Here is a 17,002-nt window from a genome sequence, read left to right on the forward strand (position 1 = left end):
TGTTCACCATCCCATGTGAGACTGTGTAACTGAGGGGAGACTGTGTTATTGAGTGGAGACTGTGTAACTGAGGAGAGACTGTGTAACTGAGGTGAGACTGTTCACCATCCCATGTGAGACTGTGTAACTGAGTGGAGACTGTGTAACTGAGTGGAGACTGTGTAACTGAGGAGAGACTGTGTAACTGAGTGGAGACTGTGTAACTGAGTGGAGACTGTGTAATTGAGGGGAGACTGTTCACCATCCCTGAAATAATGTTACAGTCCCTAATTGTGTCCAATTCTGGGCACTGCTCTTTCGGAAGGAAATGAAAGCTTTAGAGAGGAAAGGCTGGAAAGATTTTCAGGACTGGTTCCAGGATGAGCATTTTAGTTATGAGGGAAGATTGGAGAAGCTGGTTTTCTCCTTAGTGAAGAGAAGATTCATTAATAAGATCACATCTGGAGTGCTGTGTACTTTGTACAGTTTTGGTCTCCTTACATAAGAAAGGGTATAATTGCATTAGAAGTAGTTCAGAGAAGGTTCACTCATCCGATTCCTGGGGTGAAGGGGGTTATCTTGATAGTGCGGGTGCTGAGAGGATGTTTCCCCTTTTGAGACTAGAACCAGGGACACAGTTTAAACATACAGGGTCTTCCATTTAAGACAGAGATGAGGAGAAGGTTTTTCTCTCCGAGGGTTGTTAATCTTTGGAATTCTCTTCCCCAGAGAGCAGTGGAGGCTGTGTCATGGAATATATTCAAGGCCATGTTAGATTTTTGATCGATAAGCGAGTCCAGTGTTATGGAGGTCAGACAGGGAAGTAGAGTTGAGGCCACAATCAGATCAGCCATTATCTTATCAAATGACGGAGCAGGCTCGAGGGGCCGAATGTCCTATTCCTGCTCCTAATTCAGATGCTTGTAAGGTTGCAAAGAGATTGATAGAAGTGTTGAAAATCGTGAGGGGTCTGGACAGAATAGATAGAGAAAAACTGAAGGGCAGAAGGTTTTGGAATTAGAAGGCACAGATTTAAGGCAATTAGCAAAAGAACCAACATGAGGAAACACTTTTTTACCCAGCAAGTGGTTACAATCTGGAATGTACTGCCTGTGGAGGCAGACTCAATTGTGGCTTTCAAAAGTGAATTGAATAAGCACCAGACGGGAAAAAATTTGCAGAGCTACAGGGAAAGGGCAGGGGAGTGGGACTAGCTGAATTGTTCTTGCAGAGAGTGGGCATGGGCTCCACAAGCTGAATGGCTTCCTTCCAGGCTGTAACCTGCTGTGTCTGCCATTATTAAGGATGGGAATATTTGTAAAGCCTGCTTTTCCAGTTAGTTGTTTAATTGCCTACCACCATTTGTGACTGGATATGGCATTACTGCACAGTTTTGATCTGGCCGGTTGGTTGTGGAATCCTTAGCTCTGTCTATCGTGTGTTGCTTCTGCTGTTTAGTACGTTTGTAGTCCCTGTGTTGTAGCTTTATCAGGTTGGTCCCCTCATAGAGTCAGACAGCACTGAAACAGGCCCTTCAGCCCACCGAGTCTGTGCCGACCAACAACCACCCATTTATACTAAGCCTACATTAATCCCATATTCCCTACCACATCCCCACCATTCACCGACCTACACTAGGAGCAATTTACAATGGCTAATTTACCTATCAACCTGCAAGTCTTTGGCTGTGGCAGGAAACTGGGGCACACGGCGGAAACCCACACCATCACAGGGAGAACTTGCAAACTCCACACAGGCAGTACCCAGAACCGAACCCGGGTTGCTGGAGCTGGGAGGCTGTGGTGCTAACCACTGTGCCACCCCATTTTGAGGTAGGCCTGGTGCTGCTCCTGGCATGCTCTCCTGCACTCTTCACTGACCCAGGGCTGGTCCCCTGGCTTGATGGTAATGGTGAGAATGAGAGATATGCTGGGTCATGAGGTTACAGATTGTGTTTGAATACAAGTCTGCTGCTGCTGATGGGCCACAGAGCCTCATGGATGCCCAGTTATGAACTGCTGGATTTGGTCTCAATCTATCCCATTTATAGAATCATAGAATGGTTACAGCACAGAAGGCAATTCGGCCCATCGTCTCCATGCTGGCTCTTTGCAAGAACAACTTACCTGGTCCCACTTCCTTGCCTTTTCCTTGGAGCCCTGCAAGTCTTTTCTCTTCAAATAATTAGTGCAGTGGTAGTGCCACACACCATGATAAAGGGTGTCCTCAGTGTGAAGACAGGACTGTCTCTCCACAAGGACTGTGCGGTGGTCACTCCTCCCAATACTGTCATGGACAGATGCATCTGTGACAGGTAGATTAATGAGAACAAGGTCAAGGAGGTTTTTCCCTCTTGGTTCCTTCACGATCTGCCACAGGCCCAGTCTGGTAGCTATGTCCTTTAGGACTCGGCACGCTCGGTCAGTAGTGGCGCTACTAAGACATTATTGGTGATAGACACAAAAGTCCCCCACCCAAAGTACATTCTGTGCCCCTTGCTACCCTCAGTGCTTCTTCCAGGTGATTTCTAATGAGGAGGTTCATTAGCTCAGGGAGGGCAACAGGAGGTTTCCTTGCCCATGTTTGGCCTGATGCCATGAGACTCCATTGAGTCCGGAGTCAATGTTGAGGACTCCCAAGGCCACTCCTCCTGACTGTGTTGCACTGCGCCACCACAACTGCAGGCTCTGTCCTACTGGTGGGACAGAACATACTCGGGAATGGTGACGGAGGAGTCTGGAACATTCGCTGTAAGGTATGATTCTGTGAGTATGACTGTGTCTGGCTGATGCTTGACTAGTCTGTGTGACAGCTCTCCCAATTTTGGCACAAGTCTCCGGATGTTAGTGAGGAGGACTGTGCAGGGTTGACTGGGCTGGTTGTGCCTTTGTAGTGTCCGGTACCGAGGTCAGTGCCAGGTGGTCTAATGGTTTTATTCTTATTCAACTTTTCTGTAGTGGTTCGATACAACTGAGTGGCTTGCTAGGCCATTTCAGATGTAGTTAAGCGTCACCCACATTGCTCTGAGTCTGGAGTCACATGTAGGCCAGACTGGGTAAGAACAGCTGCTTCCTTTCCTAAAGGACATTAGTGAACCATATGTACTCAGTGGCAGCACTCCCTTCTGAGTCAGAAGGTCAGGGGTTCAAGTCCCATTCTATAGACCTGAGCACAAAATCCAGGCTGACACTCCAATGTGGCACTGAGGCAATGCTACAATGTTCGCGGTCCTGTCTTTCGGATGAACTCTCCAAGATTTTGGAAAAAATTGGCTGTCCGCCAAAGCGCCTCAGTCTCATCACTCAAGTGCACAACACGATATTGCTGTAGTTCTGATGAATGATCATCGAACTGAAACATTAACTCTGTTTCTCTCTCCACAAATGCTGCCTGACCTGCTGAGTATTTCCAGCATTTTTTGTTTTTCAGATTTCAAGCATCCACAGCTTTTGTACTACATTTCTCTAGATTAAATGATGTCTGTCAGATGGAGTCCCCATTCCCTTAAGTTCTTAAATTTCACACAAATCTTGGCATCATCCATGAACTTTCAAACTGTTCCTCCAGTGCCTTTGTCCAAATTATTATGAAGAGCAATGATCCCAACACAAATCCCTGCAAAACTCCACTAGTAAACAGTCCTCACATAGAACAACTGCCATGAATAACAGAACTGAAACAGCTCTCATCAAAATCACATATGACATCCTGTGTTACTCTGACCATGGTAAACTTATCCTGATCCTTTTTGACCTGTCTGCAGGCCTTGACACAGTTGACCACACCATCCTCCTCCAGCACCTCTCCTTTGTTCAAAAGAAAATCACTGCAGATGCTGGAAACCTGAAATAAAAACAGAAAATGCTGGAAATACTCAGCAGGTCAGGCAGCATCTGTGGAACGGGAAGCAGAGTTAAGGTTTGAAAGCTCTGACACAAGGTCATTGGCCTGAAAGGTTAACTGTTCTGTCTTTTATTGTTCAGCTGGGTGGAACTGCTCTCAACTGGTTCCGTTTATATCTATCCCATTGTAGCTAGGGAGTCACCTGCATTGGCTTCTCTTCCTGCACCTGCACTGTTACATTTGGAGCCCCTCAAGGATTTATCCTTGTCCCCCTCCTAGGTCTCACCTACATGCTGCCCCTCAGCAACATTATTCAAAAACACATCAGGTTCTACATGTCTGGTGCCGACATCCAGCTCCAACTCACCACTACCTCTCCCAATCCTTTCACGGTCTCTGATTTGTCTTGCTGCTTGTCTGACATCCAGTCTTGGATGAGCAGAAATTTCTCCCAACTAAATATTGGGAAGATTGAAGCCATTGTCTTCAGGCCCTGCCTCAAACTCCACTCCCAATCATTAACTCCAGTTCTTGCCCTACTCACTGTCTGAGACTGAACCAGCCCAATTGCAACTTTGGTGACCTTTGACCGAGTTTAGCTTCCAACCCCATATCCACTCCATCACCAACACTGTCCACTTCTACCTCTGCAACATCACCCACCTCCACCCCTGCCTCAGCTCATCTGCTGAAACCTCTATCCATTGTACCTCTAGACTTTCCGAGCCAGCCTCCCATCATTCACCCTCCATAAACTTGAGCTTATCCAAAACTCTGCAGCTCCTGTCCTTACTGGCATCAAATCCTGTTCACCCATCACTTGTGTGCTCGCTGCACTATATTGGCTCCCTGATCTGGCAATGGCTCGATTTTAAAATACTCATCCTTGTTTTCAAATCCCTCCATGGCCTCACCCTCCCTATCTCTGCAACCTTCTCCAGTCCAACAACCCTCTGAGAGGTCTGCTCTTCTGAAATTCTATTTTCTTGCATATCCCCGAACTTCATTACTCTACCAATACCAGTCATGCTTTGAATTCATCACTCTGCCAATACCAGTCATGCTTTGAATTCATCACTCTGCCAATACCAGTCATGCTTTGAATTCATCACTCTGCCAATACCAGTCATGCTTTGAATTCATCACTCTGCCAATACCAGTCATGCTTTGAATTCATTACTCTGCCAATACCAGTCATGCTTTGAATTCATTACTCTACCAATACCAGTCATGCTTTGAATTCGTCACTCTACCAATACCAGTCATGCTTTGAATTCGTCACTCTGCCAATACCAGTCATGCTTTGAATTCATCACTCTACCAATACCAGTCATGCTTTGAATTCGTCACTCTACCAATACCAGTCATGCTTTGAATTCGTCACTCTGCCAATACCAGCCATGCTTTGAATTCGTCACTCTACCAATACCAGTCATGCTTTGAATTCGTCACTCTACCAATACCAGTCATGCTTTGAATTCGTCACTCTGCCAATACCAGTCATGCTTTGAATTCATCACTCTACCAATACCAGTCATGCTTTGAATTCGTCACTCTACCATTACCAGTCATGCTTTGAATTCGTCACTCTGCCAATACCAGTCATGCTTTGAATTCATCACTCTGCCAATACCAGTCATGCTTTGAATTCATCACTCTACCAATACCAGTCATGCTTTGAATTTGTCACTCCACCAATACCAGTCATGCTTTGAATTTGTCACTCTACCAATACCAGTCATGCTTTGAATTCATTACTCTACCAATACCAGTCATGCTTTGAATTCATTCTTCTGCCAATACCAGTCATGCTTTGAATTCATTACTCTGCCAATACCAGTCATGCTTTGAATTCATCACTCTGCCAATACCAGTCATGCTTTGAATTCATTATTCTACCAATACCAGTCATGCTTTGAATTCATCACTCTGCCAATACCAGTCATGCTTTGAATTCATCACTCTGCCAATACCAGTCATGCTTTGAATTCATCACTCTACCAATACCAGTCATGCTTTGAATTTGTCACTCTGCCAATACCAGTCATGCTTTGAATTCATTATTCTACCAATACCAGTCATGCTTTGAATTCATCACTCTACCAATACCAGTCATGCTTTGAATTTGTCACTCTACCAATACCAGTCATGCTTTGAATTTGTCACTCTACCAATACCAGTCATGCTTTGAATTTGTCACTCTACCAATACCAGTCATGCTTTGAATTTGTCACTCTACCAATACCAGTCATGCTTTGAATTCGTCACTCTACCAATACCAGTCATGCTTTGAATTCATTACTCTGCCAATACCAGCCATGCTTTGAATTCATTACTCTACCAATACCAGTCATGCTTTGAATTCATCACTCTGCCAATACCAGTCATGCTTTGAATTCATCACTCTGCCAATACCAGTCATGCTTTGAATTCATCACTCTGCCAATACCAGTCATGCTTTGAATTCATTACTCTGCCAATACCAGTCATGCTTTGAATTCATCACTCTGCCAATACCAGTCATGCTTTGAATTCATTATTCTACCAATACCAGTCATGCTTTGAATTCATCACTCTGCCAATACCAGTCATGCTTTGAATTCATCACTCTGCCAATACCAGTCATGCTTTGAATTCATCACTCTGCCAATACCAGTCATGCTTTGAATTCATTCTTCTGCCAATACCAGTCATGCTTTGAATTCATTACTCTGCCAATACCAGTCATGCTTTGAATTCATCACTCTGCCAATACCAGTCATGCTTTGAATTCATTATTCTACCAATACCAGTCATGCTTTGAATTCATCACTCTGCCAATACCAGTCATGCTTTGAATTCATCACTCTGCCAATACCAGTCATGCTTTGAATTCATTATTCTACCAATACCAGTCATGCTTTGAATTCATTACTCTGCCAATACCAGTCATGCTTTGAATTCATCACTCTGCCAATACCAGTCATGCTTTGAATTCATCACTCTGCCAATACCAGTCATGCTTTGAATTCATTACTCTGCCAATACCAGTCATGCTTTGAATTCATCACTCTGCCAATACCAGTCATGCTTTGAACTCATCACTCTGCCAATACCAGTCATGCTTTGAATTCATCACTCTGCCAATACCAGTCATGCTTTGAATTCATCACTCTGCCAATACCAGTCATGCTTTGAATTCATCACTCTGCCAATACCAGTCATGCTTTGAATTCATTCTTCTGCCAATACCAGTCATGCTTTGAATTCATTACTCTGCCAATACCAGTCATGCTTTGAATTCATTACTCTGCCAATACCAGTCATGCTTTGAATTCATCACTCTGCCAATACCAGTCATGCTTTGAATTCATTATTCTACCAATACCAGTCATGCTTTGAATTCATCACTCTGCCAATACCAGTCATGCTTTGAATTCATCACTCTGCCAATACCAGTCATGCTTTGAATTCATTACTCTGCCAATACCAGTCATGCTTTGAATTCATCACTCTACCAATACCAGTCATGCTTTGAATTTGTCACTCTACCAATACCAGTCATGCTTTGAATTTGTCACTCTACCAATACCAGTCATGCTTTGAATTTGTCACTCTACCAATACCAGTCATGCTTTGAATTCGTCACTCTACCAATACCAGTCATGCTTTGAATTCATTACTCTGCCAATACCAGCCATGCTTTGAATTCATTACTCTACCAATACCAGTCATGCTTTGAATTCATCACTCTGCCAATACCAGTCATGCTTTGAATTCATCACTCTGCCAATACCAGTCATGCTTTGAATTCATCACTCTGCCAATACCAGTCATGCTTTGAATTCATCACTCTGCCAATACCAGTCATGCTTTGAATTCATTATTCTACCAATACCAGTCATGCTTTGAATTCATCACTCTGCCAATACCAGTCATGCTTTGAACTCATCACTCTGCCAATACCAGTCATGCTTTGAACTCATCACTCTGCCAATACCAGTCATGCTTTGAATTCATCACTCTGCCAATACCAGTCATGCTTTGAACTCATCACTCTGCCAATACCAGTCATGCTTTGAATTCATCACTCTGCCAATACCAGTCATGCTTTGAACTCATCACTCTGCCAATACCAGTCATGCTTTGAATTCATTACTCTGCCAATACCAGTCATGCTTTGAATTCATCACTCTGCCAATACCAGTCATGCTTTGAACTCATTATTCTACCAATACCAGTCATGCTTTGAATTCATCACTCTGCCAATACCAGTCATGCTTTGAATTCATCACTCTGCCAAAACCAGTCATGCTTTGAACTCATCACTCTGCCAATACCAGTCATGCTTTGAATTCATTATTCTACCAATACCAGTCATGCTTTGAATTCATTATTCTACCAATACCAATCATGCTTTGAATTCATCTCTCTGCCAATACCAGTCATGCTTTGAATTCATTACTCTGCCAATACCAGTCATGCTTTGAACTCATCACTCTACCAATACCAGTCATGCTTTGAATTCATTACTCTGCCAATACCAGCCATGCTTTGAATTCATTACTCTACCAATACCAGTCATGCTTTGAATTCATCACTCTGCCAATACCAGTCATGCTTTGAATTCATCACTCTACCAATACCAGTCATGCTTTGAATTCATCACTCTGCCAATACCAGTCATGCTTTGAATTCATCACTCTGCCAATACCAGTCATGCTTTGAACTCAGCACTCTGCCAATACCAGTCATGCTTTGAACTCATCACTCTGCCAATACCAGTCATGCTTTGAACTCATCACTCTGCCAATACCAGTCATGCTTTGAACTCAGCACTCTGCCAATACCAGTCATGCTTTGAATTCATCACTCTGCCAATACCAGTCATGCTTTGAACTCATCACTCTGCCAATACCAGTCATGCTTTGAATTCATTATTCTACCAATACCAATCATGCTTTGAATTCATCACTGCCAATACCAGTCATGCTTTGAATTCATTACTCTACCAATACCAGTCATGCTTTGAACTCATCACTCTGCCAATACCAGTCATGCTTTGAATTCATTATTCTACCAATACCAGTCATGCTTTGAATTCATCACTCTGCCAATACCAATCATGATTTGAATTCATCACTCTGCCAATACCAGTCATGCTTTGAATTCATTACTCTACCAATACCAGTCATGCTTTGAACTCATCACTCTGCCAATACCAGTCATGCTTTGAATTCATCACTCTGCCAATACCAGTCATGCTTTGAACTCATCACTCTGCCAATACCAGTCATGCTTTGAATTCATTATTCTACCAATACCAATCATGCTTTGAATTCATCACTCTGCCAATACCAGTCATGCTTTGAATTCATTATTCTGCCAATACCAGTCATGCTTTGAACGCATCACTCTGCCAATACCAGTCATGCTTTGAATTCATCACTCTGCCAATACCAGTCATGCTTTGAATTCATTATTCTACCAATACCAGTCATGCTTTGAATTCATTATTCTACCAATACCAATCATGCTTTGAATTCATCTCTCTGCCAATACCAGTCATGCTTTGAATTCATTACTCTGCCAATACCAGTCATGCTTTGAACTCATCACTCTACCAATACCAGTCATGCTTTGAATTCATTACTCTGCCAATACCAGCCATGCTTTGAATTCATTACTCTACCAATACCAGTCATGCTTTGAATTCATCACTCTGCCAATACCAGTCATGCTTTGAATTCATCACTCTGCCAATACCAGTCATGCTTTGAATTCATCACTCTGCCAATACCAGTCATGCTTTGAATTCATTACTCTGCCAATACCAGTCATGCTTTGAATTCATCACTCTGCCAATACCAGTCATGCTTTGAATTCATTATTCTACCAATACCAGTCATGCTTTGAATTCATCACTCTGCCAATACCAGTCATGCTTTGAATTCATCACTCTGCCAATACCAGTCATGCTTTGAATTCATTATTCTACCAATACCAGTCATGCTTTGAATTCATCACTCTACCAATACCAGTCATGCTTTGAATTTGTCACTCTACCAATACCAGTCATGCTTTGAATTTGTCACTCTACCAATACCAGTCATGCTTTGAATTTGTCACTCTACCAATACCAGTCATGCTTTGAATTTGTCACTCTACCAATACCAGTCATGCTTTGAATTCGTCACTCTACCAATACCAGTCATGCTTTGAATTCATTACTCTACCAATACCAGTCATGCTTTGAATTCATCACTCTGCCAATACCAGTCATGCTTTGAATTCATCACTCTGCCAATACCAGTCATGCTTTGAATTCATCACTCTGCCAATACCAGTCATGCTTTGAATTCATTACTCTGCCAATACCAGTCATGCTTTGAATTCATCACTCTGCCAATACCAGTCATGCTTTGAATTCATTATTCTACCAATACCAGTCATGCTTTGAATTCATCACTCTGCCAATACCAGTCATGCTTTGAATTCATCACTCTGCCAATACCAGTCATGCTTTGAATTCATCACTCTGCCAATACCAGTCATGCTTTGAATTCATTCTTCTGCCAATACCAGTCATGCTTTGAATTCATTACTCTGCCAATACCAGTCATGCTTTGAATTCATCACTCTGCCAATACCAGTCATGCTTTGAATTCATTATTCTACCAATACCAGTCATGCTTTGAATTCATCACTCTGCCAATACCAGTCATGCTTTGAATTCATCACTCTGCCAATACCAGTCATGCTTTGAATTCATTATTCTACCAATACCAGTCATGCTTTGAATTCATTACTCTGCCAATACCAGTCATGCTTTGAATTCATCACTCTGCCAATACCAGTCATGCTTTGAATTCATCACTCTGCCAATACCAGTCATGCTTTGAATTCATTACTCTGCCAATACCAGTCATGCTTTGAATTCATCACTCTGCCAATACCAGTCATGCTTTGAACTCATCACTCTGCCAATACCAGTCATGCTTTGAATTCATCACTCTGCCAATACCAGTCATGCTTTGAATTCATCACTCTGCCAATACCAGTCATGCTTTGAATTCATCACTCTGCCAATACCAGTCATGCTTTGAATTCATTCTTCTGCCAATACCAGTCATGCTTTGAATTCATTACTCTGCCAATACCAGTCATGCTTTGAATTCATCACTCTGCCAATACCAGTCATGCTTTGAATTCATTATTCTACCAATACCAGTCATGCTTTGAATTCATCACTCTGCCAATACCAGTCATGCTTTGAATTCATCACTCTGCCAATACCAGTCATGCTTTGAATTCATCACTCTACCAATACCAGTCATGCTTTGAATTTGTCACTCTACCAATACCAGTCATGCTTTGAATTTGTCACTCTACCAATACCAGTCATGCTTTGAATTTGTCACTCTACCAATACCAGTCATGCTTTGAATTTGTCACTCTACCAATACCAGTCATGCTTTGAATTCGTCACTCTACCAATACCAGTCATGCTTTGAATTCATTACTCTGCCAATACCAGCCATGCTTTGAATTCATTACTCTACCAATACCAGTCATGCTTTGAATTCATCACTCTGCCAATACCAGTCATGCTTTGAATTCATCACTCTGCCAATACCAGTCATGCTTTGAATTCATCACTCTGCCAATACCAGTCATGCTTTGAATTCATTACTCTGCCAATACCAGTCATGCTTTGAATTCATCACTCTGCCAATACCAGTCATGCTTTGAATTCATTATTCTACCAATACCAGTCATGCTTTGAATTCATCACTCTGCCAATACCAGTCATGCTTTGAACTCATCACTCTGCCAATACCAGTCATGCTTTGAATTCATCACTCTACCAATACCAGTCATGCTTTGAATTTGTCACTCTACCAATACCAGTCATGCTTTGAATTTGTCACTCTACCAATACCAGTCATGCTTTGAATTTGTCACTCTACCAATACCAGTCATGCTTTGAATTTGTCACTCTACCAATACCAGTCATGCTTTGAATTCGTCACTCTACCAATACCAGTCATGCTTTGAATTCATTACTCTGCCAATACCAGCCATGCTTTGAATTCATTACTCTACCAATACCAGTCATGCTTTGAATTCATCACTCTGCCAATACCAGTCATGCTTTGAATTCATCACTCTGCCAATACCAGTCATGCTTTGAATTCATCACTCTGCCAATACCAGTCATGCTTTGAATTCATTACTCTGCCAATACCAGTCATGCTTTGAATTCATCACTCTGCCAATACCAGTCATGCTTTGAATTCATTATTCTACCAATACCAGTCATGCTTTGAATTCATCACTCTGCCAATACCAGTCATGCTTTGAACTCATCACTCTGCCAATACCAGTCATGCTTTGAATTCATCACTCTGCCAATACCAGTCATGCTTTGAATTCATCACTCTGCCTATACCAGTCATGCTTTGAACTCATCACTCTGCCAATACCAGTCATGCTTTGAATTCATCACTCTGCCAATACCAGTCATGCTTTGAACTCATCACTCTGCCAATACCAGTCATGCTTTGAATTCATCACTCTGCCAACACCAGTCATGCTTTGAACTCATTATTCTACCAATACCAGTCATGCTTTGAATTCATCACTCTGCCAATACCAGTCATGCTTTGAACTCATCACTCTGCCAATACCAGTCATGCTTTGAACTCATTATTCTACCAATACCAGTCATGCTTTGAATTCATTACTCTGCCAATACCAGTCATGCTTTGAATTCATCACTCTGCCAATACCAGTCATGCTTTGAACTCATCACTCTGCCAATACCAGTCATGCTTTGAATTCATTACTCTGCCAATACCAGTCATGCTTTGAACTCATTATTCTACCAATACCAGTCATGCTTTGAATTCATCACTCTGCCAATACCAGTCATGCTTTGAATTCATCACTCTGCCAATACCAGTCATGCTTTGAACTCATCAATCTGCCAATACCAGTCATGCTTTGAATTCATCACTCTGCCAATACCAGTCATGCTTTGAATTCATCACTCTGCCAATACCAGTCATGCTTTGAACTCAGCACTCTGCCAATACCAGTCATGCTTTGAATTCATCACTCTGCCAATACCAGTCATGCTTTGAACTCATCACTCTGCCAATACCAGTCATGCTTTGAATTCATTATTCTACCAATACCAATCATGCTTTGAATTCATCACTCTGCCAATACCAGTCATGCTTTGAATTCATTACTCTACCAATACCAGTCATGCTTTGAATTCATCACTCTACCAATACCAGTCATGCTTTGAACTCATCACTCTGCCAATACCAGTCATGCTTTGAATTCATTATTCTACCAATACCAGTCATGCTTTGAATTCATCACTCTGCCAATACCAATCATGATTTGAATTCATCACTCTGCCAATACCAGTCATGCTTTGAATTCATTACTCTACCAATACCAGTCATGCTTTGAACTCATCACTCTGCCAATACCAGTCATGCTTTGAATTCATCACTCTGCCAATACCAGTCATGCTTTGAACTCATCACTCTGCCAATACCAGTCATGCTTTGAATTCATTATTCTACCAATACCAATCATGCTTTGAATTCATCACTCTGCCAATACCAGTCATGCTTTGAATTCATCACTCTGCCAATACCAGTCATGCTTTGAATTCATTACTCTGCCAATACCAGTGATGCTTTGAATTCATTACTCTGCCAATACCAGTCATGCTTTGAATTCATCACTCTGCCAATACCAGTCATGCTTTGAATTCATCACTCTGCCAATACCAGTCATGCTTTGAATTTGTCACTCTACCAATACCAGTCATGCTTTGAATTTGTCACTCTACCAATACCAGTCATGCTTTGAATTTGTCACTCTACCAATACCAGTCATGCTTTGAATTTGTCACTCTACCAATACCAGTCATGCTTTGAATTTGTCACTCTACCAATACCAGTCATGCTTTGAATTCGTCACTCTACCAATACCAGTCATGCTTTGAATTCATTACTCTGCCAATACCAGCCATGCTTTGAATTCATTCCTCTACCAATACCAGTCATGCTTTGAATTCATCACTCTGCCAATACCAGTCATGCTTTGAATTCATCACTCTGCCAATACCAGTCATGCTTTGAATTCATTACTCTGCCAATACCAGTCATGCTTTGAATTCATCACTCTACCAATACCAGTCATGCTTTGAATTTGTCACTCTACCAATACCAGTCATGCTTTGAATTTGTCACTCTACCAATACCAGTCATGCTTTGAATTTGTCACTCTACCAATACCAGTCATGCTTTGAATTTGTCACTCTACCAATACCAGTCATGCTTTGAATTCGTCACTCTACCAATACCAGTCATGCTTTGAATTCATTACTCTGCCAATACCAGCCATGCTTTGAATTCATTACTCTACCAATACCAGTCATGCTTTGAATTCATCACTCTGCCAATACCAGTCATGCTTTGAATTCATCACTCTGCCAATACCAGTCATGCTTTGAATTCATCACTCTGCCAATACCAGTCATGCTTTGAATTCATCACTCTGCCAATACCAGTCATGCTTTGAATTCATTATTCTACCAATACCAGTCATGCTTTGAATTCATCACTCTGCCAATACCAGTCATGCTTTGAACTCATCACTCTGCCAATACCAGTCATGCTTTGAATTCATCACTCTGCCAATACCAGTCATGCTTTGAATTCATCACTCTGCCAATACCAGTCATGCTTTGAACTCATCACTCTGCCAATACCAGTCATGCTTTGAATTCATCACTCTGCCAATACCAGTCATGCTTTGAACTCATCACTCTGCCAATACCAGTCATGCTTTGAATTCATTACTCTGCCAATACCAGTCATGCTTTGAATTCATCACTCTGCCAATACCAGTCATGCTTTGAACTCATTATTCTACCAATACCAGTCATGCTTTGAATTCATCACTCTGCCAATACCAGTCATGCTTTGAATTCATCACTCTGCCAAAACCAGTCATGCTTTGAACTCATCACTCTGCCAATACCAGTCATGCTTTGAACTCATCACTCTGCCAATACCAGTCATGCTTTGAATTCATTACTCTGCCAATACCAGTCATGCTTTGAACTCATTATTCTACCAATACCAGTCATGCTTTGAATTCATCACTCTGCCAATACCAGTCATGCTTTGAACTCATCACTCTGCCAATACCAGTCATGCTTTGAATTCATTATTCTACCAATACCAGTCATGCTTTGAATTCATCACTCTGCCAATACCAGTCATGCTTTGAACTCATCACTCTGCCAATACCAGTCATGCTTTGAATTCATCACTCTGCCAATACCAGTCATGCTTTGAATTCATCACTCTGCCAATACCAGTCATGCTTTGAATTCATCACTCTGCCAATACCAGTCATGCTTTGAACTCAGCACTCTGCCAATACCAGTCATGCTTTGAACTCATCACTCTGCCAATACCAGTCATGCTTTGAACTCATCACTCTGCCAATACCAGTCATGCTTTGAACTCAGCACTCTGCCAATACCAGTCATGCTTTGAATTCATCACTCTGCCAATACCAGTCATGCTTTGAACTCATCACTCTGCCAATACCAGTCATGCTTTGAATTCATTATTCTACCAATACCAATCATGCTTTGAATTCATCACTCTGCCAATACCAGTCATGCTTTGAATTCATTACTCTACCAATACCAGTCATGCTTTGAACTCATCACTCTGCCAATACCAGTCATGCTTTGAATTCATTATTCTACCAATACCAGTCATGCTTTGAATTCATCACTCTGCCAATACCAATCATGATTTGAATTCATCACTCTGCCAATACCAGTCATGCTTTGAACTCATCACTCTGCCAATACCAGTCATGCTTTGAATTCATTCTTCTACCAATACCAGTCATGCTTTGAATTCATTACTCTGCCAATACCAGACATGCTTTGAATTCATTCTTCTACCAATACCAGTCATGCTTTGAATTCATTATTCTACCAATACCAGTCATGCTTTGAATTCATTACTCTACCAATACCAGTCATGCTTTGAATTCATTACTCTACCAATACCAGTCATGCTTTGAATTCATCACTCTGCCAATACCAGTCATGCTTTGAATTCATCACTCTACCAATACCAGTCATGCTTTGAATTCATCACTCTGCCAATACCAGTCATGCTTTGAATTCATCACTCGACCAATACCAGTCATGCTTTGAATTCATCACTCTACCAATACCAGTCATGCTTTGAACTCATCACTCTGCCAATACCAGTCATGCTTTGAATTCATTCTTCTACCAATACCAGTCATGCTTTGAATTCATCACTCTACCAATACCAGTCATGCTTTGAATTCATTACTCTACCAATACCGGTCATGCTTTGAATTCATCACTCTACCAATACCAGTCATGCTTTGAACTCATCACTCTGCCAATACCAGTCATGCTTTGAATTCATCACTCTGCCAATACCAGTCATGCTTTGAATTCATTACTCTACCAATACCAGTCATGCTTTGAATTCATTCTTCTACCAATACCAGTCATGCTTTGAATTCATTCTTCTACCAATACCAGTCATGCTTTGAATTCATCACTCTACCAATACGAGTCATGCTTTGAATTCATTCTTCTACCAATACCAGTCATGCTTTGAATTCATTCTTATACCAATACCAGTCATGCTTTGAATTCATTACTCTGCCAATACCAGTCATGCTTTGAATTCATCACTCTGCCAATACCAGTCATGCTTTGAACTCATCACTCTGCCAATACCAGTCATGCTTTGAATTCATTATTCTACCAATACCAGTCATGCTTTGAATTCATCACTCTGCCAATACCAGTCATGCTTTGAACTCATCACTCTGCCAATACCAGTCATGCTTTGAATTCATTCTTCTACCAATACCAGTCATGCTTTGAATTCATTACTCTGCCAATACCAGTCATGCTTTGAATTCATCACTCTACCAATACCAGTCATGCTTTGAATTCATTATTCTACCAATACCAGTCATGCTTTGAACTCATCACTCTGCCAATACCAGTCATGCTTTGAATTCATTCTTCTACCAATACCAGTCATGCTTTGAATTCATTACTCTGCCAATACCAGTCATGCTTTGAATTCATTAC

This window comes from Heterodontus francisci, chromosome 3, assembly GCF_036365525.1.
Source record: "Heterodontus francisci isolate sHetFra1 chromosome 3, sHetFra1.hap1, whole genome shotgun sequence".
NCBI classification, from domain to species: domain Eukaryota; kingdom Metazoa; phylum Chordata; class Chondrichthyes; order Heterodontiformes; family Heterodontidae; genus Heterodontus; species Heterodontus francisci.